This window comes from Lemur catta, chromosome 11, assembly GCF_020740605.2.
Source record: "Lemur catta isolate mLemCat1 chromosome 11, mLemCat1.pri, whole genome shotgun sequence".
In the NCBI taxonomy this organism is placed as follows: domain Eukaryota; kingdom Metazoa; phylum Chordata; class Mammalia; order Primates; family Lemuridae; genus Lemur; species Lemur catta.
This window is the reverse complement of record NC_059138.1, coordinates 16,323,387-16,350,351: the sequence shown is the minus strand read 5'-3', so window position 1 is coordinate 16,350,351 and position 26,965 is coordinate 16,323,387. Positions and strand designations below refer to the sequence as shown.

General features: G+C 45.4%; 1 long non-coding RNA gene across 2 annotated transcripts in view; it reads left to right on the top strand.

The window, feature by feature from the left end:
• The window catches only part of LOC123646859, a 46,232-nt gene extending 21,775 nt beyond the window's left edge, over nucleotides 1-24,457 (top strand). Inside the window, exons 1-3 of one of the 2 annotated variants that reach the window (XR_006738080.1) lie at nucleotides 6,049-6,429; nucleotides 9,054-9,109; nucleotides 24,332-24,457. This is a non-coding gene — a long non-coding RNA (uncharacterized LOC123646859). Of the gene's footprint in view, nucleotides 1-6,048; nucleotides 6,430-9,053; nucleotides 9,110-24,331 lie in introns of those variants that run through there. The other variant, XR_006738079.1, reaches the window with a different exon arrangement.
• The last annotated feature ends 2,508 nt before the right edge of the window (nucleotides 24,458-26,965 follow it).

Genomic DNA, 26,965 nt, shown 5'->3' with positions numbered 1-26,965 from the left:
TGTGTTTTAGAAGACAGGGAGTAGGCTCATTTGCTGTGATTCTATATTTTGTGAAAAAGGTTATACAGATACATTTATTTCGGCTCCTGAAATGGTGAATGACAGCATTGGAATGCACAATCATTCAGTATGAATTTAGGGCACCGTGGCTGCCTCAGTAAATGGTCTTAAGCTGCTCTGAGCCTGTGCAGAGGTGAGACTCAGACCACTGCGATCTCAAAAAGAGAATTTCCTCCTCCATTTGCAGGAAAATTATATTTGACTTGTATGTCAGATGTCGTGGTCATTTGCCAATTCTGAACATGCCCAGGAAATAAATAAAGCCAGAGATGGAAAGTAGCACAGTGTGTGCAGGTTTTGAGCAATGCGGTAGATGGATGATTTTAATTGAGTTGGGTTTTTGTGATTTTTTTCTGTGAAAATGATTTTTTAATTTAATTTACTTTTTGATTGACAAATAATAACTGTATATGTTGATGGGGTACAATATGATGTTTTGATATATGTTTACATTGTGGAAGGATTAAATCAAGCTAATTAACCTGTCACCTCACATACTTAACAATGGAAAATGATTTTTTGGGGGGTCTCTCTATCAAGCCTCAATTTAGGAATGTGTAAAATTTTTCTGTGAGCTAAATGAGGCTTTAATTGTAATATAAAACCCTGAAGATGGGGAATAATGTATGGAGTTATGGGAAAATAGATATTTTGTAATCAGATGAATCTGGCTTTAAATCCTGACTCCGCTTCTTGGTTGATGAGACTTAAGCAAGTTGTTTTTAAAAACTTCAGCTTCAGTTTCGTCATCTATAAAAAGAGAATAATAGCACCTACCTTACCCTGAGAATTCAGTAGAAGGGCAGACATCATCCTCCTGGCATACAGAGCGCACTCAATTGACTTCAGGCTCCTACCCTCTGTCCACTTTAAAGGATATCTGATGATACACACAGCCAAGGTTAATGGAGAAGGCCTCGTTTGATGTACCAGAGGGCTGCTGTTGACTGCACCTGCAGACACCCGCTCTCGCAGGGGCCAGATCAAACCCAGAGCCACGTGAAGCTTTTGTGGGCAGCTCCACACCACACACCTGCTTCGTTTTGTATCCAGGTCCTTTAATGCTTTGTTCCTCTTCAGAGATGCCGTGTGACTTCCGGGAAGTCAGACTGGCCTGGGAGTGCGTTTCTGCATTTTCTGACTGGGTAGGGGATGCTGCCTCCTTCTGTGTTCGCAGGTGGAGGGAGGTGCAGGGTGCCCCACTGCACTCTCAGAACTACTGCAGAAAGCCCCGCTCTCGCTCTCGCCGTGGCAGTAAAGAGGAAAGAACCACAGACTCTGAACCACTGAAGTGCGTGCAATTAGTGTCCTTTCTTTCCTGCCAGGGCAAATCTACTGAGGAGTTATTCCCTCCTGCTTTGGAAGGACAAGTGCTCATTATCTCTTGCAAAGAGGGGGAAAACCTCGCTTTCCACTTTCTCCTGCTTCCTCCTCCATCCTTTCAGATTTTCCTGTAGATTTTTTTTCCCCTTAAACTCAAGGGTTTTTTTTTTTTTTTTTTTTTTGCAAATACAAGTGGGAAAAATTACTTGCCTGAAGCTAACAGCCTCCACAATCCTTAGAAATGCTGATAAATGCCTTGCATGGTTTAAAAATCATGCAAAGACATCATAAAAGCAAACTCAGGACTGCTTCTGTAGGAGGCTTCCTGGTGGTGGGAAGGTGGGATGGGGTGTGCTGGAGGCGGTTTGGGAGTGAGGAGGAGTCGGGGAGCCAGGTGGCTGGGACAGGAGGCAAGGAGGACTTATGGAAGGTGGAGAGAGGTGGGGTCATTGCATGAGGGGTGGGATTTGGGGCAGGGAGAGGAGGAAAGAGAATGGTTGGGGAGCCCAGCTTGCTCTCAACTGTGCAATGCAGTCTCTTCTCCACCTCCTTATGGCACTTGCAGACAAGATGTTGGTTCCAAAGCTTTTCGTGGGAGAAACTGTGTTTTGTTTTTTGTTTTTTTTTTTTTATGCAGCCAGGCACTGAGGCCTTAAACAAAATCATCCAGCTAAATTGAGGGGCTGGGAGTAGTCATTACAGGTTTAATGCACTCTGGACACTGGTCAAATATTTCACCTTCATTTGCTCATTTAACACTTGCAACAACTTTACATTTATCTCCATTTCACAGAGGAAGAAACCAAGGTTTAGTGGGGGGTTTGGAAATGTGTAAAGTCGCACAGCTGTGAAGCAGTGAAGCTTGGTTGGGTAGAAGCCTAGGTCTGTCTGACTCCAGAATCCAGGCTTTCACCTGCCTTCTTGAAACTCTCTCCCTCCTTTGTTATAGAGCATGCTGTGTCTTTGAAAGGTAGCTGTACCCACTGCTGTGCCATCAACACTATGGTTTTGAGAGTCTTCCTACCACCGAGCTTAGCACCTAGTGGGTGCTTGCTAATGTTTGTAGAGCAAGTGAATGGCTTGAGTGGCATGCACCACGTTAATCCACACAGTGCACCTGCGCTGAGTGAGAGGGCGAAGGTCAATCCTCTTTAGCTTTTACATTCAAGAGGCTTCATAGGAATACGCGTCTGGGTTCCTAGTTACTCTCTCGAGTACAGAATTCTATGGATTAATGATGTCTCAGGAGACTTTGAATACCTCAGAGAAGGGCTCATTCTCTCAAAACTTGTAACGATGAACATGAGCAAAGAAAATCAGCAAATCCAAGACGTGGTCAAGTGTGGGAACAGATGCACAATTGGTATTTGGGGAAAGAAACAAAAGGACAGCAGGTTCTCAGATTCAATATGTACCCCCAGGGTATGCTTCAGATATCTTTCTGATGGATTTACAAGAAGTCCCCCTCACCCCATCAATAAAATCAGAGCAACAGAGGACACAAAGCGGGGAGGATGAGTGCCGTCCATCACGGCACAACTCTCACGTTCTTGCAATTCGAGGACAGAGTCAGGGAGAGGTGAATAGTAGAAACTCAACACTGGAAGGAATTTTGAAAAGTCATCTAATCTGTCCCCCTAAATCATCAGAGGCAAGTTCATATCATTTTGGAAGACCCCAGGGAAAGACACTCGGCAACCTCTTTTTTGGCAGAGCCCTTGCAGCGGTAACAACCCTCACTTGCTGGAAGGTGAATCCCCCTAATTCATCACCTGCCACAGCAAACACAAGCTGATGGAATCTATCATTTACTAAGGATTTATGTCCTTAGTCTGTTTTAAAGTGTGTCCAATGATGGTACACTGCGTGCTTCCAACATGGTTGCAAAGCAATCTGCTGATGGAATTGGCTCACGGTATAGGGGAAGGAGAATGTTAAAAAATCTGAGTGCTATGGGACAGGCTGCCCTGAAGAAAGAAAAAGGGTGGCCTGAAGAAAGAAAAAGGTCATGAAAATCTGGGGTGGACTGAGCATTGTTGGAACCAGGTAAGTGGCAGAGAGCAGAGAGGCCGAGGGGCTGCAGATGGCCAGGAGTGAAAGAACCATTAAGTCACTTTGAAACAGTCTAGGGAAAGAGGAAAGAAACTACCGGTAGGTAAATTTTGATGCAATAGAAGGTTTGAGGAAGGACTGGTAATGCCTTATTTTATATTTTGTGCCACAGAGGTTCATCCAGGACTATGTGAACCTATGTGGGGAAGTTCATGTGAAATCTGCTGTCATTCCAAACCTGGATGGATAAATGATATATAACAGCCAAGCCCAGATGGTAGGGGGAAGAAGGGACCTACCCAAGAAAGGGAGAACTTGTGGTTCCAATGGTGACAGAGGTCAGGGAAGAAGTCCACCGTGGGCAGGGGCGCTGGGGAAGCCAGGACAGGGCATCCGCTGCAAGAAGACAATGAGGCTCACCATCAAGAGTAGCGCAACAGATTTGTCTTTTGAGAAAACAGTCTCATCAGTCTTTATGACGGTACAACACTGACCTTTAAGCCATCACTACGTAAGAGTTTTTCATGCTGACAGGCTGAAAATAAATGCAAATGTTGAAAGGAGCTGAGTTAACTGAGGGAAAGTGGTCTTAAATGGGTTAGAGGCAATCTAGACTGCGCGAAAACACAGTGTGGGTAATTTGGAAGCTAGAAATATTCCTTCTCTTCATTAAAAGGGAGATTGTTCCAATCATGATGTTATTATTATTGCTATTATTACTACTACTAACTCAACATAATTAAACTGGGATCTGAGGTGCTTTACCAAGACCAAATACCAGAATGGATATCGTTATATGTATGTGATACAAATCTTACACAATTCCTTCAGAGCCAGAAAGCAAAAACCAGTAGGGAAGGAAAAGGAAAAGTGAAAGGAAAGAGGACCGAGGGCTCCTCCTGGTGCATTCTCGTGTGCCACGCACTTTAGTGGGGAGTCTGGGCCTTGGGTGGATGGGTGGATGGGTGGGTGCATGGATGGCTATGGAGTTTAGAGGGAAAAGTCTACCCAGAATAGTTATAAAACATGAAGAGATTGGAAAGAAAAGAGGGATAGTGCCACCATTTGCTATGTCTAGTAGACACCTGCCGGGGCACTGACCAGCTCATACCTCCACAAGTAGGGCTGGGGTTGGTGTTGGTTTAAGCAACCAAATCTCCCTGCAGCTCTTGTTCCAGCTGCCTACTTCTTGCTTCCTTGCTATGTGATAGCCGGCTTGCCATGTTTCTGTTCTTCCTCTCCGGCCATTCCCTCTCAGACTTCCTAGCTGCTTTTCCTCTGCCCCAGCTCTGAATGTTGGGGCTGCCCAGCTCAATCCTAGGCCCTGTGCCCACTTCACTCTGCCCTTCTCCCTGGGTGGCCTCATCCATTCCCATGGTAAAAACAAAACAAAACAAAACAAAACACTTTTTATCCTGATGGCTCTCAAATTAATCATCATCCTCAGACCTCTCTTCTGAGCAGCAGATTCTTATATACTGCAATTTCCTGGTCTTCAACTCTACTTTTATGTCTTAGAGGTGGCTGAAGCCTAATGTGTCCAAAGCAGAGCAGTGTCCCCTCCCATCCCATCTGCTCCTGCCCCAGGGCTTCCCATCTTGGGTGCTGGCACTTGCATGTGCCCAGTTGCCCAGAACACAAACCTGGGGAGCCGTAACCCCCAGATAACCTTGGTTTGGTCACTACTGTAACCTATACCCTTTGACTAAGAAGCCAGCATAGTTTCTCCTCTGCCCCCTGAAATGGGCTCTTAACTGGCCTCCCTGCCTCTGCTGTTGCTTCCTAGTCCTATCAGTTTGCACTGTAGACAGAATGATCTTTTAAAACAAACAAACAAAATGATGCACATGCTTAAAATTCCTTCCATAGCTTCCCATGTGAGGTCTTTAAATAAGCTCAGCTCTTCCCTGCCCCAGGGCTTCATTCATGTGATTCCCTGGCCTGGAATGTTCTTCTTCTTCCCATTGAATGGCTAGTTCCCACTCCTTTTCATGGCTCTATCTAAGTGTCACTCCCTGAGGACACCCCCAATCTTCCTAATCCCCCTGCACCATTATTCTCTTCCACAGCAGTCTCCACCTTTGGGTACTACTGCCTCTCACTTTGTGGTTTATCTATTTATGTGCCTATTTTGGGAAGTGTTTCTCTCCTACTAAATTATCATTCCACAAAGGCAGGCAGTGTGTTCTTTTTGTTCTCAAGTTTCTATCGTCTAGGAATCTGGAACTGAGAATCAGAGATGAATCAGTCTTGGCTGATTGCAGCAGCATTGAAGACAAATCCCTCTGGAGCTGTGGAAAGGAGTCTCCTGGCAGAGAGGAGGACGCAAAGAGAGCAAGATAAGAAACCCACGTGGAGAGAGGCACAGGCCCAGAGATGGAGACAGAGTGGGGCACAGACACAGGGGCAGAGACCCAGAGCGGGGCAGACGCACCACTGCCTGCTCTGGGATTTTTCCTTATGAGGCCTCAGAATCCTCACACAGATCCCCTTTTGGCTTGGGCTAGGCTGAGGGCATCTCCATTACCTGAAACTAACACGGCCTGGCTGGAGATGGAGACAGAGCAATTGGGGAAAAAGGCCCTCTAGCAATTTGAGCAAAGAATATACATCTTGAATAAATGTTTGCAATTGACCCAGTGACAAATTTCAAGAGCTGGGCCACAAGCTCTCCCATGACTATTCATTTGCCTGTTACCTGTCTTCGGCTTTGGAAGGCGCTTCACTCGTCTACAATCTCCTGAACTGTCTTCACGTTGGAGTGTGGCTGTGGGCTAGACGAGGGGCAGGGCTCTGACCACCCGGACACCTGTCATTTCTCAGCAGAGTTGAGGCAGGCCCTGGAGCCTGTTCTCTGTCTTTGCAGCTGCAGTGCATGGCAGAAGCTGTCCAGGGCAATGATGGATTTCAGGTTTCTTCTTTTGAAGGACATGGCCTGGCTAATGCAACACCTCCTTCCTGAAAATGATGCATTTCTAGGTTTCCCACTTAACGGTATGTGATTTCTGAAGGGTAAACATGCCCTTAAAGGGGAAAAAATTGTTCTGCTTAACTATGCAGAGAATTCCCAGTAGTTCCTTTAATTTGGTTTTCTGAATAGGGCACATTTGCATTCACTGACTTGTGGTGTTTTAGAATAGCAAATGCTTCTTTCTCTTCTCTATATTTCGTTAAATGATTAGGCCATCTTCAAGCTACGCTAACATTAGCCAGTACCCCTGAGATTTGGAGGCACATCCATCCAGCTAGCTTGTTTCTTTTTCTCTACCCTTCTTGCCCCTCTTTTTTCATTTTAAATCCTTTTTGTCAAGTGAGGACTGGGGCTCACAAATGCGTATGCACACCTGCGTGTATGTGCAGCACATGCATGCAGTAGGGTGGGGAGAGGAGAGGAGAGAAGGAAAACTATATTAAATCTTACTTAGAATAAAAAAGATTGCCTTGGTCTTCAGCTGACGTTAGGAAAGGTAAAGAGATGGATTTTTTTTTTTATCATTTTACAACTTAATTTTTTATTAAGCACCTCACCATGTGGCACTTAGTATTTGGTGTTAGTGATACAGCCACCATGTGGCTGCTCCCCCATCAACCAATGAGGAAGGGCATTTGTGAGCTGGGGGTCTGTCACTGTCATGGTCATGTAGCTCATGGACCCCTGCCCCAGCCTGGATGAGTGAGACTGGAGGCTGAGACCAGTGCTTCTTGGGAGCTCACGTTCCAGGGTGCTCACTGCATGAACAGAGCAGAGAGGGAAATTCTCCACACTCTTGCACAGAAGCCAAGATGTTTAGGTTGATCTAGTATATCCTCCATAACTGGACATTTTGTTCCAATATTTTCCAACTATGAATAAGGCAGATGAGGAATCATTGGATGGGAATGAATTATAAGTAAAGGGTAAAAAAGTTGAAAGTGCCTCCAAAGAACTCGGAAATTTGACAGATTTCCCTAAAAATGCAATAAAGATTACAGAATAGCCCCACGATGGGCTAAAATTGCTAATATGCAAAATATTAATTTTTAATCAAATTATCTTTTCATCCATGTTGTCCTTTTGTTCTGCTTAAGTTTCTTAGAGTTAAAAATGCTAGTTATGAGACACACTTTTCTCACTCAGATTAGGCAAAGTTGCAACATTCCTAATCTTCTCCTTTCTGAAAATATCTACCACCCCTGGTCGTTAGAAGGATTTGATGATACAATGTATGTGAAAGTGTTTAACAAATTGTGAACCATGAAGATATTAATATTTCTCCTCTAGGCTATTAGCAACAGTTTCAGCAATGGCTGAACAAAATAGTAAAAAATTAGAAAGGGTCTACATGCCAGCAATAAGGTTTGCTAAGCAAATTATGCTATATCCATAGGATAGAATTATCTGTGGACATAAAAAAAGATGGCAATGTATATCTATTGACATGGACAGTTGATTTAAATACATTATTAAGTAAAAAGTATATTTTTCTCATATACAACAATATTAATATACATATTAAAAGATGTCTAGAATGATTTACATAAAAATGTGCTCTTTTCTCAAATAACATGTATTACTAATGAAATATATGTATTTTTACATTAATGGGGAAAGGGTAGCTTGGAGTTTAGATGTACCTGTAGAAATAAAACAAAATCTTTAGCCCCCCAACTAGCTGAATGGACCCCTTTTGACCTAGGAAACCCCAGGAAAACTTTACAAAACTAAGTTTCCCAGCCATGACTGGCCATTCCCTGTTGGTCACACCTCAGTACACCCCCTTCCTTGCTAACGGATACCAGATCTCGCTCCTAATAGTTAAACAGGAACCAGCCTTGGGAAAACAGAGAAAGGAAGACTCCCTCCTCCCTGACTTCAACCAACCATCTGACACTGCAGCCAGACTCCCCTCCATTTTTGCTGTTTGGACATGACAGCTGACCAGCTTCACAATGCATTCCTTCCTGATAAATGACCACTGACCACGGACTGGTACTGGCCAGGTTATGGAGGCTCTAGATGAAGCTCCTTCGTGTTCTCTGCTTCACCTTTTGACATACAGAGCCTAATTTTACTACTCTTTAATGTTAAGTCTCCACCCCGAAGGAAACATAGAACCTATGTAACATGTATGTTTGTGTACCATGAATGTGAACGACCCCCAGTAAATATTCATGATCCTCTTGTAATCTGTTGCAATCTATTAAATATGTATATTTAGCTAGCCTACTTACCATAAAACTCTTATCCCACTCTTGCCCAGGCAAACTGCCTGCTTTTGGTCTCAGTGGGAGACTCTACTTTCCAGTCTACAGGTTGCAACCAATGATAAGAAATAAAGTTCTCCTTCCCAAATTCATAGATCTCATGATTTTAAGTTAACACACCTATTGCTTAAAAAAGTAGTGGAATTACCTCTGCCCTAGAAAACTTGGTGGTCAAAAAGGGACAGGAGGATATCGGTAGCTAGCAAGGCCAAAGGAAGGAACTTTATGGGAGAATGAGACCAAAGGAGCCTCTGGTCTCTGGGTACCTGGAAGTGCATACACATCCCACTGAGCAGAGGAAGTCAGAGTTGGGAAAACACGTGGACATTTGCCTACAATATATCCACCTTCACAGCCCCTTCTCTCTCTTCCAGGACCACAGAACATGCCAGGTGTCCCAGGACCACGTTGGACCATGTGATCTCAGTAGGTAAGCTGAGCAGGTTCTTCTTGTGGTTTCAAATGAACTAATGGCAGGACCATCTTCAGACCTGTTGAAAGATCTCAATACCCTGCTAAGTAATGTTGGCATTGTAGAGATTTGCCTAACTGTGTGGCTACAGCTCCTTTGGTAGAATTTCATGTCACTTATTCCAGGCTTTAGTATATAGCACAGTTGCAATGCACTTTCCTATAACCTGAGTCTTCACTATTCTGCCACTTTTCCTTATTCTTTGTTGCCTTTTCCTCTAATTATTGCAAATCTAGTGGGCACAAAGCACTGGGCATGGAGTAGGGTATGGAGGAGTGAGATGTCAAAAAAAATCAAAACATCTCTATCCTCAAGGACTTTATGGCCTCATGGAGGAGATAAATATATAAGCAACTAATTATGAGTCAAGGCAAAATGAAATAAATGCCAAATTGGGCACAGATAAATTGCTGTGAGCCTCTGAAATGACCCAGAGCAGAATCTTTGATCTCAGTCTCCTGACTAAATCCAGGAATAGTTCAGTACCTCCATAATAATTCAATATTCATGTCAGTAGTTAGAGAAAGAAGGTTAGAATATCAACTGATGATGAGACCCTTAACATTTTACTCCTTGTACCAATATTTTTACTCCTTTATAAATCATAATATTTTTCTGGGCAAATACTGTGACCTCCTTCAAATATATGTAATCAACACTCTTTTCAAATAGCTTTTGTGAAATTTGCTGGACTGGCCCACTTAGAGTGTTCCTAGGTCCTCCCTACCAGAGTGTGGTGAGCCCTTCTCTCTGCCCAGTGTAAGACAGCCCTGGAGGGGGTGTTGGGTTGAGCTCCATAACCTGGTTGTTTTGATGTAAGGAATCACTGTGGGTCATCCCTTTCCTCAGGTAGTGAGCCCCCTTTCCCATCTGCAATGAAGTTCTAAATGACCAAGTATAATTTAAAATATTCAGATCTGTCACAGCCTTTCCCCCTAATATCTGGGTCCATCCACAAGAAGTCCGGGATGGTGCCCAAAACTGGACCATCTAAAAGCACTTCTGTTCTGTGATTGATTCAAGTCTGCATTCTCTGCACACCTCAGCAGTGAAAATCTCATGCCCCCAGGAATGCTATCAAGAGGAGGTGCCATTTCAGGATTCCTCTAGGTTGCTGGCTGAGGGTAGTGGGACCATTGAGGCTGGGTTCTCTAGAAGCAGATGCTGAGATAGAGTCTGGGGTTCAAATGTTTGTTAGGGATCAACACCTGTGAAAAGAAGGAGGACTGGGCAGAGGAAAAAGCTGAACTGCAATGCTGGTGTTAACAGAAAAAACTCCAAACTCTGTAAAATAATTTAAAGAGGTTTATTCTGAGCTGAATATGTGTGACCACGGTCCAGAGAGCCACACCCAAGAAGCCTTGAACATGTGGTCTTGCCCTGGTTGGGTTACTGTTTGGTTTTATATGTTTTAGGGAAACAAGACTTTACATATAAAATAGGATTTTACATATAAAATCATATCAATCCATGGAAGGCGTACATTGGTTAGGCCTCTTAATGATTTAGTACCTTATTGTTACAAAGAGTAACTCCAGAAGGGACGGGGCATCACGAGGCATGTCTGACCTCCCTTCTCCTCATTGCTGGCAACTCAGCTTTAAAGGTTCTGGGGTCTCCTTGGCCAAGAGGGGGTCCATTTAGTTGGCTAGAGGGCTTAAGATTCTATTTCACTTCACAGGTGCCACTTAAATCATGACCATACCCAGCTGGGAATAGACCCAATTGTAGGAAATGGATCCAATGGTGATTACACCTCCCTCTTTTCACCTTCGTAGTGATGCTTTCAGAGATCCATCAAAGTTTGTTCAGTTTCGATGGTTGCTACTTAAAAACAACAACACCACACACACTCCATTCACAGTTTTAAGGTTTCCCAAAGCTTAAAAGAGTTTTGAATAACTTTAATTGCCAAAGTATTACAACTTAAACGTAAAGCCGGCACATTCTCTTGGCAGTAAGAATGCTGCTAATTTGATACATACCCATAGATTTTTGAGAAACAGTTTTAATCCATTCAGGTGCCAGGGGTACTCCAAAGCTTGCGTACGGTTGGGGTGAGGAGGGTCCCTGCAGGTCCTCGTCCTGCTTCACCAGAGAATACCACTCTTACCCAGCTGGTTTAACCCTTAGGGCACGTGTCTTGACACTTCGCAAGAGCATAAAATATCTGTTCTCCAGTGGTTATAAGGGGGTGTAAACTTATACAATAAGTCTCAAAAGCTTAGCTGAGAGAAATACTATTAATGGAAGTTTGCCTCTACGGCATAAATTGGAGCTAACCCATTAAATACTCTAAATTTACCCCAGGCTTGAGGCAGATCTAAAGACTCACACTTTGGCCACATTATTTTGACTATAAGCATAGTTCATCAACATATAAGCAGTGTTAAGATTTTTCTGAACTATCCTTAGTGTTATGCCATTGCTCTATGAGACATTTGGAGTGTTAGGACAAGCCGTCCCAGGAGACTATTTTGCCATAGAGATGTGCATAGTGAAGAATTAACTTCACACTAACAGAGGTCTGGACTTTGTCCCAGCTTCTTGAAGGAAACCTTTAAAACTGTGGAATTTCCTGAGTAATAGGAATGTCTTTGACATTCGTGGTTTGTGCTAACGAGTTGACTCAGGGTGAGGGCTAGCCACCCCACAAAGCCCAGCTGTGTGATCAGACAGGAACAAGATAGGGCTTTGATTGGAGGGCAAACTGTGTGTTGCATTAGCCTAGAAGAAAAGGTGGCATATAGTAAGGGGGCATTTCAGGAAACCTTCCAGCTCCCAGCAAAGCTCAATGGGAACAATGTGGGCTTTTAAAGCAGCCAGATCTGGGTTCAAAACTTGAATTCAGCTTGTTATGTAGTGGTGTGATCTTGAGCGGGTTATTTAGCCTCTCGGAGTTTCAGTCTTCTCATCCGTAAAATGGGGATGGTAATACTAGGGTCATTGCGGGATAAAATGAGATCACCTGGGCATGGCTCCCAAGGGCAGCGCCCAACACATTGCAGGAAGTTAGTTCTCCCTGGGAACCAGAACGCCGAAGGCTGAACTCAACGTGCCACCGCCACCTGGTGGCGTAACTTGGAATTGCAAACCCAAAGCCCCTGAAGATCGTTTTTAAGGTGGCTCGCCTTCCCCACTCAACTGGATTAGCAACAGCAAGTGTAAAGACGGATAGAAACTGGGGAAACTGAACAAAGAGGTGAAGATGGAGAAGCATTCTATTATATTCAGGAGTAACAATGTTAGAGTAGGCAGGTTAGTTAGGTACGAGCAGGAGGAGGGGAGGCTAGGGAGCCGAGTATGTAGGAAAGACAAAGGAACAGTTCCGGGACTTTTGAGCTCGCCAAGTGGAGCCAAGCGCAAGTGTGCCCGGGGCGGAGGGGCAGGACAGCCCAGTCACCCGGGGGACGCTAGGGTGACAAACGCTCCACTGGACAGTTCAAATGAAGCCGGGGCGGAGGCCCGTACCCCACGGGACAACCGGAATCACAAGGCCCTTCCCCACTAGGCGAAAATCATCAAAGCCCGGAGACAAAGGGCGCAGGGGCCCAGAGTCCCGGTGGCCGAAGGCGCGCGCCTGCCCTGTGCAGTGTCCTTCCACGTCCTCCTCGCCTGTAATGCAATTCTTTCTCTGCTTCCACTGTGTCGGCCTTTTCCTACCTTGGCCTTGTCGCCTGCTATCATTCCTGGTGGCGGGTAGACAAGAACATAGCCAGGCACAATAACATGATCAAAAACACAGAGATGGGAATCATTACACTGAAGTTCAACTTAGAGGGTGGACAGCAAGGAGCCTTGGGAGGAGATCCGGTGTTTCTCCGTTGTCATAAACTCTCCACGAGTAGACACGGTGCAGGGACGCTACCTGACCCAAGGGTATGACTTGTATGAATTACTCCTATAATTTTTTGGAAAATCCATGGCTTTTCTGACCCTCCCTCCGGTCCCACAGTGAAAGTGCTTTTCTGTGGTTGTCCAAGAAGAATGCTGGAGTACTTCCAGCACCGGGGGTCAGGGGCTCTGCCGGGAGGGTGTCCTGATGGTGTGTGGATTCCCCAGGCACTGAGCCGGGCGTGGAGCTATCTCAAGTCCCGATAACTGAGCAACCACATTCGCCTGCTCCTGTCTTCACTCAGCCCCCTCAGTGGAAACCCAAAGGTGTCACTGGGAAAAGCCTGGGGATACACAGTGGACACCACCCATAACTTCAAACAGAGAATCATGAAATCATGCCATGTGAGGGTTTGGTTGGTGGGAAGTGACTCATACCACCTACAGCATTAACTGTTTCCGAGATCTGCAGCATTCTCAGGGTAAAAGACAGCATATGCCATATACCAGCCGTCCCCAACCTTTTTGGCACCAGAGACTGTTTTCCTGTAAGCCATGGACTGGCGGGGGGGATGGTTTGGGGATGATTCAAGTGCATTACGTTTATTGTGCATTTTATTTCTATTATTATTACATTGTAACATATAATGAAATAACTATACAACTCACCATAGGTTGGGGACCCCGGCCATACACCACTCACTGAAGGTCCTTCCACACCTCTCACTGCTTTGCAAAGGCAAAGGCTTCTGCTTCCCAGAGGGCTTGGGCAGGGCTGGGGGAGGATGGTTTTCCTTTACTGACTTCCCTGTGCCAGTGGGCAGCGGAGGCAGGGGTGCTCTCTGTGACCTAAACAGTTGCCACTGTTAGTATCACTGTGTGATACTCGCTGTTCGTAATTAGAATTGAACTCACAAGCTTGGACTCATCATCTCTGTGTTCTAAAGACAGAGATCACTACCTTAAAGGAAAATGTAAAATAAACACACTCACACGTGCACACACACATGCACACGCACACAAACGGACCTCGGGATGCCACAGAGAAATGGAGTAAGTCAAGTCATTTTGTCTGACCTCAAGCAGAGCTGGCAGGTTCTAGGTGTGGCAAAGAAGCAGGGACAGCCGGAAGGACCTGGTGACCTTCTTATTCCTCCTCCGAGGCCCAGCCCCTTTCTCTTATCTTCTCTCCCACAGAAAGACAGGCCCACTGACTGCAACTGAAGCCAAAAGAGCTTCAGAGGCGCTCCCTCCACACAGAACATTTCAGACTTTTAAGTGGTGCCTTAAGTGAGCTAAAGAGGCGGCCGCAGATGCTGCCAGCTGTCATTGGTCCCAGTAAATCCAATCCGAGCCGGAGGTGATCAAGGCCATGTGCGGCAAATCCTCCGCTAATACGCCATGACCTGACATGGTCCTGGCAAGCACACCCTTGGGCCTTCGTGGGGCACTGTCAGAGGGCCTGGGCAGGCTGGGCCCCTGCTGACCTTGGCTGCTGTTTGGTCAAAAAGTCCTGAGAATCCCAGCTTCGTGGGATTTTTTTTTTTTTGTGGTAAAATACATATAACATAAAATTTACCATTTTGGCCATTTTTAAATGTACAATTTAGTGGCCTTAGGTACATTCACAATGTTGTGCAGCTGTCACCACTATCCATTTCTGGAACTATTTCATCTTCTCGAATTGAAACTCTCGCATCTGTTAAGCGCTGACTCCCCATTCTCTCCTCCCGCAGCCCCTGGTGACCCCATTCTACTTCCGGTCTCTGTGGATTTGCCTATTCTAGGCACCTCATATAAATGGAATCATACAATATTTGTCCTTTTGTGATTGGCTTATTTCATTCAGCATAATGTTTTCAAGGTTCATCCATGCTGTAGCATGTGTCAGAATTTCATCACTTACTGAGCCTGGGTAATATTCCACCGCGTGCATGTGCCACGTTTTGTTTATTCATTCCCCTATTGATGGATATTTGGGTGGTTTCCACCTTTCAGCTACTGTGAATAGTGCTGCTGTGAACATGGGTGTACAAGTGCCTGTTTGATACCTGCTTTCAGCTCTTTTGAGTATATACAGGATTGCTGGGTCATATGGTAATTCTGTGTTTAAGTTTTTTGAGGAACTGACACACTGTTATCCACAAAGGCTGCACCATTTTACACTCCCACCAGCAATACACAAGGGTTTCAATTTCTCCACATCCTTGCCAACACTTATTTTCTGTGTTTTGTTTTGCTTTTGTTTTGTTTGTTTATAATAACTACCCTAGCATGTGTGAGGTTTGTGGATTTTTATCCTTTTCTTCTGGCCTCTCTCCCAGCGTCTCAAGTTTGATGAGAACTGGGATCCGTGTAGGGGGCTTGTGTCCTAGTGAAGCAGGAGGCCCCAACCTCCTGAGGACTATCCCTGGGGGAGGAGATGGGGGGTGGAAACTGTCCTCTTCTAAGGCAGAATTCTCAACCATGGCACTCCTGACATTTTTGACCGGAAACTTCTTTCTTGTTCTGTGCACTATAGGATGCTTAGCAGCATCCCTGGTCTTTACCCACTAGATGCCAATAGCACCTCTTTCCCCACCATGACAGTCAAAAATGTCTCCAGATATTGCCAAATGTGCCTTGAGAGGCAAAACAGCTCCCAGTTGAGAACCACTGTTCTAAGTTGTGACTGGCTAGAGTCAGCCCGACACCTGCCCTAGCTCCTGCGAGGTACATGTTATGCACTCCAGTTCTGACGTGCGCTTGCTCATCTCAGCTTGGTTTTCCATTTTCCCCTCGTCATCTATAAGTTGTGTTCAAATAGAGCTAATTTGTTGCTAAGCTACAAAAACTGGAGTGTTCATGTAGTATGTAGTACCAGTAGGGGGCCCAGTTGATCAAGAAAAGCTCAAGCTGGTAGACGGTGTGTGTGTGTGTGTGTGTGTGTGTGTGTGTGTGTGTGTGTGTGTGTGTGTGTGTGTGTGTGTAGTAGAGCGCTTGAGAGGGGGGGCCTTTAATGAAGAGTTGGTGCTCAAAAGACCCAGGTTCGTACATCTAAAAACACCTTGTACCCCACCCCACCCCATCACACCCATGTTTCTGACTGGTAGCTGTCTCTCTCCTGGAGCTAGAGCTCCGTCCAGGTTGCAGGAACCGCTTGAGATCTTGGGCAGTAACGGTTCTTCCACGGTTGCTAGCCCTGAGGTCCTACACCATCCTTTGCTGGCTGCCCTGTCCTCTGTGCACACCCTGTACATGGTCCCTTTAATGAAATTTCCGTGAACACCCCTTTAGAATGTGCCGTCTGTTTCCTGCCATGATTCTGGTTGATAGAAAATGTAAGTTACTATATTCAAGCTTTCCTTTTTTACTAAGAACCTGCAATAGTTCCCTGTTGTTTAATAAGGCCAAGTCTAAATTCATTTCAATAGCATAAAAACTCAATTAAGAAAATCAGTCATGTTATGTGATTTATGGATTACTCCTGCTGTGGCAGCCATGTGCACAGGGGACAGTTGAAGCTGGAAACTGGGGGTGAGGGTCAATGGGCGTGGTGCACAGATGCTCCTCCGTCGGTTTCACTGCAGTCATCTCCTTCCAAGCCAGATGAACAGTTCCAGAGCACCCTCCTGCCCTTTTTCCCTCTCATTTCCCTTTCTCCATTTCTGTGATCCCCTTCTTACTTTTCCCTTCTGAAATCCAAAGGTGAACATAGGAGGGAGAGAAAGGTGAAGGGTGAAAGGTGGACAAGGTGAACCAATGGAAAATTTCCTAGCCATTAAAGCCCAATGGCTCACTGGACAGCTAAGCTAGCAGAAGAGGGAGGAAAGAGATGACTCATGTGGCAGTAGGAAGCTGAGATAGGGAGACGGCTGGTGGGGGGGAAGTTCCAGGAGGGCAGAGGTCTAATCCTGACTCAGTGCCTGATTAGCTTCCCTGCACCCTCCCTCCTTCCTCCAGGGTGGACAGTCAGAGATTAAGACTCCATTTTCATGAACTAATGGCAACCGTTTTTGCAAATATAGATGTGCCATACTTACGGTGACTGAAAGTGATTTTTAAAAGTATTATTAATAGTGGCATCACAGAGAAAAGTGCTAACAGACTTAGTCTCTGAATAAGGAATTACAACCAAGTACAGTGGTAAAAGGTATATTGGATGTAAATGCAGTATTTCCTGTTGCATCTCTGCTTTTGCCACAAGCTTTACTGAGCACCCATCCCCCTTACGGAGCCGCTGAGACTCCAGTGGAACAGTCACTGTTATTACACAGACTATACTTCGGCCATGACTTGCAGCAGGGACTATTTCTTACCAGGGGCCTTAGCTAGATGGTTTACTACAAGGAACAGCTGAAGTCTCAACTCTCTCCTGAAGTCTTTTATCTCTGACTAGGCATGGTAGTAACCTTTTTTTTGGCATTTATACATACGGAAGAATGAGGGGACCTCTCCAGGTTGTCTTTTCTCCCCCCTAAATTTCCCTCCAGATTGAAATAATGTTTTATAGTAAACAATTCCAAATAAGCACAGGACACTGTAATTCTACAAGTGCGTAGAATTAGAAACATGTGAGAATTGGAAGGGATCTCAGCTGTGGCCTGGCCCAAAACATCTCAACATCCAGGTGAGAAAACAGACCCAGAAAGAATTAGACACAATCAAATTAATTACAAAACTTGCACTAAAATCCAGGTCCTCCAGTGTCCAATTTTGCATTCTTCTACTGCATTCTAATGCCTTCCCATAGCTGGAAACTGCCTGACCCTGAGGCATTTGTCCCCACACATCAACTCAAAGGGTGAGAACAGAGATTGGCCGCTCACAGAAGGATGAGTGCCCATGAGCCAGTCTCCTCAGAAGATTCCAGAACATACTGGGATCTGGTGGCTCAACCTTGGGAAAGATAATGGAGCACGGTAGGGGACTGACACACAAGTGCTGGATAAACATGTGGAGACATTTCCCTTCTGTATCTGGAAAGCGGGCCCTGCAGATCTGAGATGTCCCCTCCCTGGACGCGGTTCTCTTTGCTCCCCAAGCTATGATGAGATTCTGATCTCCACGTTGTGGCTGAGCTCGTCCTAAAAGGAGGAATCATTCACTCAGTCCTGCACTGCTAATCCACGAGAATGGGGGGTTCCTACCTGATGCTAGCATTTATATCGACTGTGATACATTTCCCTCCTCTCTCCATGTTTCCCACTAACCGCAGCCTTACACATTTGGCTTGGACTTCTTGCCATTTTCGCTGAGGTGTATTAATTTCTAACCGGGAAAATTTCTTTAAGAAAATAGCAGCTCCTCATAAATCCATAGTGCTCAGCTCTTGGGTCCTTTCTCTGGTTCATTCCATTCTGAGCAGCGAAGCACATTCTGTAAACATAGGCTGTGTTCTGTTCATTCAACAAATACCTGTTCCCTGTTTACCATACGCCAGACCTGCAAAAGGCACACAGGATACAGTTAGCCTGACAGTCTCTGCCCGCAAGGAGCTTAGTTCCTAATGGGGACGACGGCCAACCACACCAGGAGTGATGAATGACAGGGAGAGCATTCCAGAAGGCAGTGGGAGCATTAGGAGGGGCAGGTGGCCCGCTCTTGGAGTGGGTGCAGTGCAGTGGTCAGACTTCCCAGATACTTCCTGAGAAAATAATATCAAAGCGGAAACTGGAGAGATCAGCAGGAGTCAAGCAGATGAAGCTGGGGGTTGGTGGTGAAGAGAAAGATCCTGGCAGGGGGAACAGCATATACCAAGTCCTGGAGACCATCCTGTATGTTCAGGAAATGGCAAGTTGTGTAATGTTGCGAAAGCATGAAGTTCAAGGTTAGAATAGCAAGCGATGAGACGGAGTAAGATGAGGTGAGCTCACATGTGGTCTTGCAAGCCATGTGAAGGCTTGAACTTTATTCTGATAACAGTGGAGGAATCGGTGAATTGTTTTAATCTTTCTGAGACATCTATAAAATGGGAATAACCCCAGATCCTTGGCAGGGAGGTGGTGAGAAAAAATGAATGTAAGTAAAGCCTCCAGCCCTAATGAGCACCTGATGGTTGGCAGGGGTGTGATGTGATACGATTAGGGTCCCAGGTGAGAGGCCACATAAAGGTAATACCATAATGATGATTATTATAATTATTAGGATTGGTGGTAACTATACTGAACGGGAGGGAAATTTCCCTGATTGAGAAGGTGTGTTGAGATAATAACAGCCAGCTTTATATCCAGGTTTGTAATATTATGTGGTTCTGTGATCATCGTCACCAGTACCCGTTCTGGGAATTTTCCTAAGGAGAAAAGGCAAACAGAGCTTCAGGCAGTAAGATATTTATCAAAGCATTATTTACATAAACAAATATTTGGGACTATTCAAAATTTTCAGTGACAAGAGGAATATCAAATCAATTATAGTACATGCCTAAAATGAACTATTGCTTAAGCAGCTATTGATGTAAAGTCACCAGAGATTTTTTTAAAAGACAAAGCAAGGTGTTTATGCTATAAGTGAAAAAGGCAAGATCTTACTTCTGGCAGGTGGTGTGTCTGTGTGCAAGTGCGAATTACATTCTAGTTTTTATCTTACATTTTTTAGTATTTTGTAATTTTATATAATGAACATACATTTCTCTTACCTTCAAAAATATTATTTGGAATAAAAAATATTTCAATGACTATGACCACCCATGAACTCTTGTGCGATCAGAGCCTGACTCCCATTCATGGACTGAAGCAGAGGGGCAGATATTCAGCAGATATGGACACATCATTCAATGTGAACATTGAATTCACAAATACCTGTTTGTGCTACAGATGAAAAACATCTATCTTTTCAGGCTACCAATAAACTGATGCATATTTCTCCAAGAACTGCTGGTTTCATTGTTGTTTTCCACGGTTCTCCTGGGCTGGGCCGTTGCTGACTTGGAGCTGACTCCACTCAGCTGCAGCAACTTTCCACTGATGCCCACTATTGGCACACCTGCAGCATGAACTTGTCAGGTTGTTTCTGACTGGGCATGTGCAACACCTGTATATCCATGAAAATGAACTTCTCTGGGATTTTCCATCAAAGTAGAACCAAAGCTACTTCTTGGTTCTCTTTCAGCCAGAGCAAGCTTTCTACTGGGGTCGTGGTACTGCAGGAGGGGATGGGTGTATGAAGTGTTGTGATGACCGACTCCATTGAAACTGAGAATTCCAATGCTCACTAATGATCTGGCTCAAATTTCCCAAGACCTCGTATTACAAACAAGATCAGCTGTTCAGTTAGAGCTCTCTTTTTTTGTGCAATGGCAAGTTGCCTGTATTAACCAATATAATTAATTTGCAGAAAAGAAAGAGATAGAAAACGTTTTAAAAATGCATTTTGCATTCACTAAAAAAAGCGGAATATGAACTTCAGTGCTACTGTATCACCTCTAGTAGGAAACAGGTTTGCAGTTAGTGTCCCTGGCGGACTCAGGGTGGCCATCTGAAGTTGCCTGTGAAGGATGAGGTTTTCTGGCCATGGGCCAAAGCAAAGCTAACTAGTAGAGAGGAGGAAGGTTTTCCTGTGTGGGCAAAGCTGATGTTGCTCAATAGGTATTTCTGGATTCTGAGTCAGTTGCCTTGTTTTTTCCAGCTCTGGAATTATGGAAAACCAGAGCTGGGAGTGATGTTTCGTGAGTCACAGCAGTGCACACAAAGTTTTCACGCTGGCTTTCACGTGTCAACGATTCTTTTCTCTGCATCATTTAACAGTGACAGGGCACTGCCCAGGCCTGCCCAAACCCTGCATATGTAGGGATGTTGGTTTTCTGCCCCTGACACAGCCCCCAATCTGGAAATGATCTCTGAGCACTGAGTGAAGGGCAGACACTTGGCGCCTTCTGTACTCAGAGTTAAATCCCTTCTGGGATGTTGGATTTCTAGCTTGGAGCAGATTCTAATCAAGGCACTGGAAGGGGTCTTGTAGTGTGGAAGCGGCAGGCATCCGAGGGGCTTGCTGCGGGAGCAGAAGAGCTGCCCAGCAGCCTGACAACTGAAGAAGAAGGCAGGAACTCTAAACTCAGCACAGAACTGTAATACTGCATAGCACAATCCCTGCCATCCAGTGCTGCTGGCTCCTCTCTGGAAGAAGGCAGGGGAATTTAGAATATATTTCAGAAAGATGTAAACATCCTCATCAATATCAAGGAAAAATTATTTTTCTATTTTTAGAAGACTGGCAATTATCAGCTCCTGGTAGAAGTACAAGGCAAGATGCCTGGCTGGGTATGCTGGGCTTTTGTAGGTAGAAAGAGGAATTAAACATGCAATGTAGCTTCTGCTAAGCGCCAAATAAATAATTTAGGGGGTAATTGCCTTGGAATTGAAGAAAGGAAAATAATTAGGGCTCCCCAAACCAAACACTCCAAACACCATATGACCAACTTCCTAGAGAAGGAAAAGATATTTATTGGAAACATGATAGAACTGTCAAAAATCCAAGAAATCAACTGCATAAATTGTGAAGCATAAGTCATGATTCTATTTGTTCTGCAAGAGTGTAAAATTTACAATTTTTCATGAAGATAGAAAATAAGAACTACCACTGCTTCATCCAAGAGTGTCCTGCACCCCCACCCCACCCCATCATGGTCTCCCTCATTTTAATCATGTTATATCTGTGCAGGTGTTTTTGCTTCTAATGTGTCATTTGTGGTATATGGGAAACCATCAGTCATCAGGTTAACTCAAGGGTGAATTTCATATTTGCATCTTTTTTTTTTTTTTTTGAGACAGAGTCTTACTTTGTTGTCTGGGCTAGAATGCTGTGGTGTCAGCCTAGCTCACAGCAACCTCAAACTCCTGGGCTCAAGCAATCCTTCTGCCTCAGCCTCCTTCGTAGCCGGAACTATAGGCATGCGCCACCATGCCCAGCTAATTTTTTCCTATATGTTTTTAGTTGTCCAGCTAATTTATTTCTATTTTTAGTAGGGATGGGATCTCACTCTTGCTCAGGTTGGTCTTGAACTCCTGAGCTCAAACGATCCTCCCTCCTTGGCCTCCCAGAGTGCTAGGATTACAGGTGTGAGCCACCACGCCCGGCCCATTTTTGTATCTTCTGATGAGATCATTGGCTCGGACTTGTACTTAATGAGGCAATTAAACAGTGAGAATGGCCATGAGGAAAGCAGATGATGTGACTCCACCAGGAGATTACGATGTTGGCAGATCACTTTGTTTGTCAGAAGTGTCAAGGACTGGGCTCATGGGTCTCGAAGGACTCAGGCAGGGAGAAAGGCTCTAAAACTTCCCAGGGAGGGGAAGACTGCTATGACAGATGTAGAAGACAGTGTCAGGGAACAGCTAGGGAAAGAGTGTGACTTAAGGCTTCCCTGTAGGGACTTAGGAGAAATTGATTTAGGGTGATGGGTTCCGTGGTGGGAGATGTGGTTGTTATTGTTTTGAGAAGAGATGCCATCTTGGTTTTTCCCTTGGAAGCACGCCTTGAGTAAGGAATTGGGTACAAGCAGTTTTTAGGGGAAGGGAAGGTGATCCCAGGAAGAAAGGTGAGCAGGTGGGACAGTGAGATGGGAGGGGGAAAGCCAACCAGGGGTGAGTGGGCAAGAAGGTTGTCACCACAGGCAACAAGGACTCAGTCCCACTGGGGTCCTCTGAGAAGCTTGAGGAGCAAACCACAGGATTGCTCCACTGAGGCATGAGGAAGCCGAGGTTTTGAGTCATCAGCTCCATCTCTTACTGGTCTGAAGGTTGTTCATGGGGCTTTAACTCCCTGACACTTCTAGCTGTGCCACAGATCAGCTGACTATGCTCCTGGTATGAGGCCAGAGGAAACCTTCACACAGACAGAAACAGGTGCTGGAGGTAATTGCCATCACCGTCTACGGGAACTTCCCCAAAAGTTCTAGGTGACCTCCAGGTGGGCAGAGGAGATATGGGCGGGCCACCACCAGCTTCTGCCATACGTTCTTCTTGCCTTCAGGGAAAAGTCTAAGAGGGAGACGTTGGTTGTGGTATCCCCAGCTGCTCCTTTCTCTCTGTTTCTGTGTCTCATGTGTTTCCCTCCCCAGCCCACTCACTAGAACCCCTGATCCCTGTATATTTTCCAGGTAATTGGGTTAGGGTAGGGGATCCAAAGGAAGCTTTTGCCACTTAGCAGGTGACCAAGCAAGGAATGTTTAACTACGAAATTTCAGCTGCTTGAGAAATATATTTTGAGAGAGACAGAGGTCAACCCAGAGCTCTGGAATATCAGTTACCTTCTAGGATCCTGCCAGATGTCAGGTAACTCACTATCCTGGGGAAACGAATGTTTTTGTTCATGAATGCATGGGGGCTTTTTTTTTTTCTGCAAAACTGAAAACCAGGAGATATTCTCCTATTGCCATAACTGTAAAGTGACAGTGACTTTAGGTGGGTACCATCTCCATGAATTGAGAATAAGAAAAGAATGAAATAATCTTCAAACATTTTAATCTGAAGAATTCCTTTCAATGAGATATCTTTCACGCCTACAAGAGCAGCAAAAGAGCCCAAACTATCACAGAAAGTAGCAAGCAAGGATGGAGTAAGTCATCCTGCACCTGAAATTATGAAATTCTCTCTTCTGGACACATGCAGTCATCTCCACAGCGACTGATTGTCATGTCACAGAGCAGACAAGAACACAAACACAAAGAGAAATGGCACAAGCGGATGAACTGTGATTACGTTTCTATGCAAATAGTCTAAGTCAGAAAAATAAAAGGAAGAAGAGCTCTTAACATGAAAGTGGAATTACCTAAAAATTTATTTTTTCCCTCAGGTAGCATTTCTTTTTACATAGATTATTTTTAAGTTGATTTTTTTTTTTTTTTGGTTTGAGGGGGATGACAAGCCTGTTAGGGACCAGAATAATAAAAATCATAAATCTGGAAGGAGCCCACGGGGTCACCTTGCCCAGCTTCTGGTTTTCAGGTGGAAATGATTAGTAACAATGACGTTCTGAAGAAGCCTGCAGGAAGGATGATTCCACGGTCTTTTTTTCAATGTCCCAGCTTGCATGTTTTAACACCTCCAATACAACAGTCCTTACATCAATCGTGTGTCTCTGTCCTGAATTTTAAGTCTATGCTTTATATTCTGTCCTCGCTGGCACGTTGAGAACAGCTGGGCACCACGAATGCTGCGCTCTGCATTTACAATAATATATCCAGCCCTGGTGCTCTGGGTTCCTGCTATTCCTGAACCAATGGCATTGGCTCTGCATGAAATTACAAAGGAGTGGGAGTAGGGAATAATTGGCTGGGGTGGGAGTGGCAGACTGCAAGTTGTCCCCCCAAATTTGTGGCAGTTATTTAAAGGAAAATTACTTTATCTAAATTTCTGCCAACTGCAGTGTGGGTGCAGCAGCTTCAGCTCTCCAGACCCAACACCCCAGGAGATGGTGATGCAGCAAGGCGGAAGAAACTGCATGAAACAGAGCTGCGTCCCCCACCTGGACAGCTCTCCCTGGACCTAGTACTGAGAGAGGAACAAACTCTCCCAAACTTGCAGCCTTCGTTGAACCCTAACACAGCGCTACAGCCGCTGGGATTCAAACCAGCCAAACAGGAAAGACTCCATGTCGGAGAGCCTTTCCCAAGACAGTAGTTCTCAATGCTCTCTCTCCCCACCGTAATAGACATGATGAATGACATGCACGTATTCCATACTCTCATGGGCAGACTCAGATTTTGGAGAAACTCCCCAAAATCTTGTGGACAAGTCAAGCTCCAGCCTAGCTCTGATGCCCACAACCCTGCCAGTCCATCAGCTGCTGCTCAGCCTGGGTGGGGGCCATGCACACTTCCTGGCCCTCGGGCTGAAACACCCTCCTGTCCCCTCCCACTCCAGAAGTCATGGGCCCGGCAGGAGAGAGTGAACTCTACATTCAGATATTAAAAATTGAGGATCATTCACAAACTTCTGTGGCTCAAGATGCAACCAGGGCTTTCCCCTGGCAGGCTTCACAGGTGTGGGAACTTGAGCAAAGCTCTGGGAGAAAGGAGAAAGGGCAGGAAGCTCTGCTGTCTATCAATTCCTCATTTTTGTCCCATACTAATATATACACCACTTCACAGACCCCGTTACACTTTATCTCATTGGGCTGTCACTGCTAGTTGAGTCTCCTAGAGAAAGACGAGGAACTGGGACTCCAAGTCCCTGAGGACACTTTCACTCTTGGGGGCTCCCTTGCAGGAGATGCTTGTCTGTGATGAGCACAGTGACTGCATTAACCCTTCTCCATGTGGTCTTCCTCCATGGCGAGCTCGCTGGGACGGGAATGACTGTTAGTGATTCCATTTGTACCCCAAGCTTTAGGCCTAGTTTGGAGCCAGGTGAAGGGTGCTCCTGTCCCCTTTCCCTAAGGCACAAACCGTGGTCTTGGCCATCTGAGTTGCAGCACTCAGAGCCCCTCTTCCTAGAGACTGGAGCAGCCACCCACTAGATGCCTCTCCTCCATGGGACACTGGCCTGGTCCTCTGAGGCTCCTTAAGTCAGGGTCTTTTCCAGTAGCGGCAGCCCCAGATCTTACTGCACCAGGTACCTGAGGGAGGGGAAGAGACTGAGGCCATCTTAAAAAAGAATAACCAAAAAATTCCAAGGTGAGAACAGTTCTAAGACAAGACAATACTAAGAAGAAGGAACTTCACTTAGAGAATAAGAATTTTAACATTTTGATCCTCCTCCTAAGAATTCCTCCCTCTAACTCAGGTTCCAAGAGTGAGTTTTGGTCTCAATCAGTTGTTGTCCCCAAAGTGTGGGTGGGGTAGGCGTTGGAAAGAGAGAATCTTGAGTGCCCCACGGAGGTTAAATGGGACACAAACACTTCTAACAACGCTACGAGGCAGCAGGGACCATTCATTATCTCCAGTCTACATATGAGGAGACTGAAGTCCAGAGAGGGGAAGTGACTTGCCCAAGATCCCATAATTTGGGGCAAAACCTAGAATAGCTCAATTTACCTGACTCCCAGTTAGGCTTCTCCACTGCCCCAGGACGGCTTACAGCTTCTACTTCTCCCTTCCCAGATCTCCCACCTGCAGAAACTTACCTGATTATTTACCTCTATGTACTGACATGTCCTGAGACATAAACCCACTTTCCTTGCTTCCTTGGTTGGAATTGCCCTGAAAGCAGAGCTGGGACCAGGACTTCTGTGTGGATGGTCTTTGAGGAGGAGATCCCAGGAAGCAGAAGGGAGCAGGCAGAAAGAGAGTGAGATGTGGAAGGAGGAAAGGCCAACGGGGGTGTGTCATGGAGCTCATTACAGCTGTGGCAATCTGGGGCTTGATCTCATTAGGTTCTTCTCTAAGGAACCTTGTAGAATGCTCCTTGGATTTCCTCTCCAAAAATGGCAGCTGGGGCATTTATCCTCTGACTCCTGTGTTCCACTGGTTGATTTCCCACAGAGCTTCCATACTCCCCCATGTACACATCCAGGCTGGATGAGATCCTGTGGTTCTAGAAGATGCCCTGAGCCAGGAAAGTGAAGAGATGTGGCCAGTGCTTGCAGTGGGAGCTGTCCCTTCAGGGTGTATCAAAGCTGTTCAGCATAGCTGCAGCTGAAATCAGAGGTGGGCTGAGGGCATGACACCTGGGTGTCGAAGAGTCTGCTTCACCACCCTTAAGAGAGTTGGGGGTTAAGGAAAAAATGACATGAGAAGTGGGAACAACAGTGAGTGAGTAGATGGATGAGAGATGTAGGAGGGTGGCAGGGGAGGGTGGCCTGTTGGGTGGTAGGAATATTTAGCTTCCACCCAGGTTCCAAGCAAGAGCCCAGCGTCTGGAGTCGGAAGACTGAAGCTTAAGTCCCAGCACTGCGAGGATCCATCTGTTTCTCGTAGGACAAGTCATTTGACCTTTCTGTAAGGACAAATAATTCTATTTCCCTCACATACTTCACGTGATGTTCTGAAGATCAACTGAGCTAATATACACAAAGCATTTTGTAGGCTGTGAGGTGCCAAACACAGGTAAGCTGCTGTTG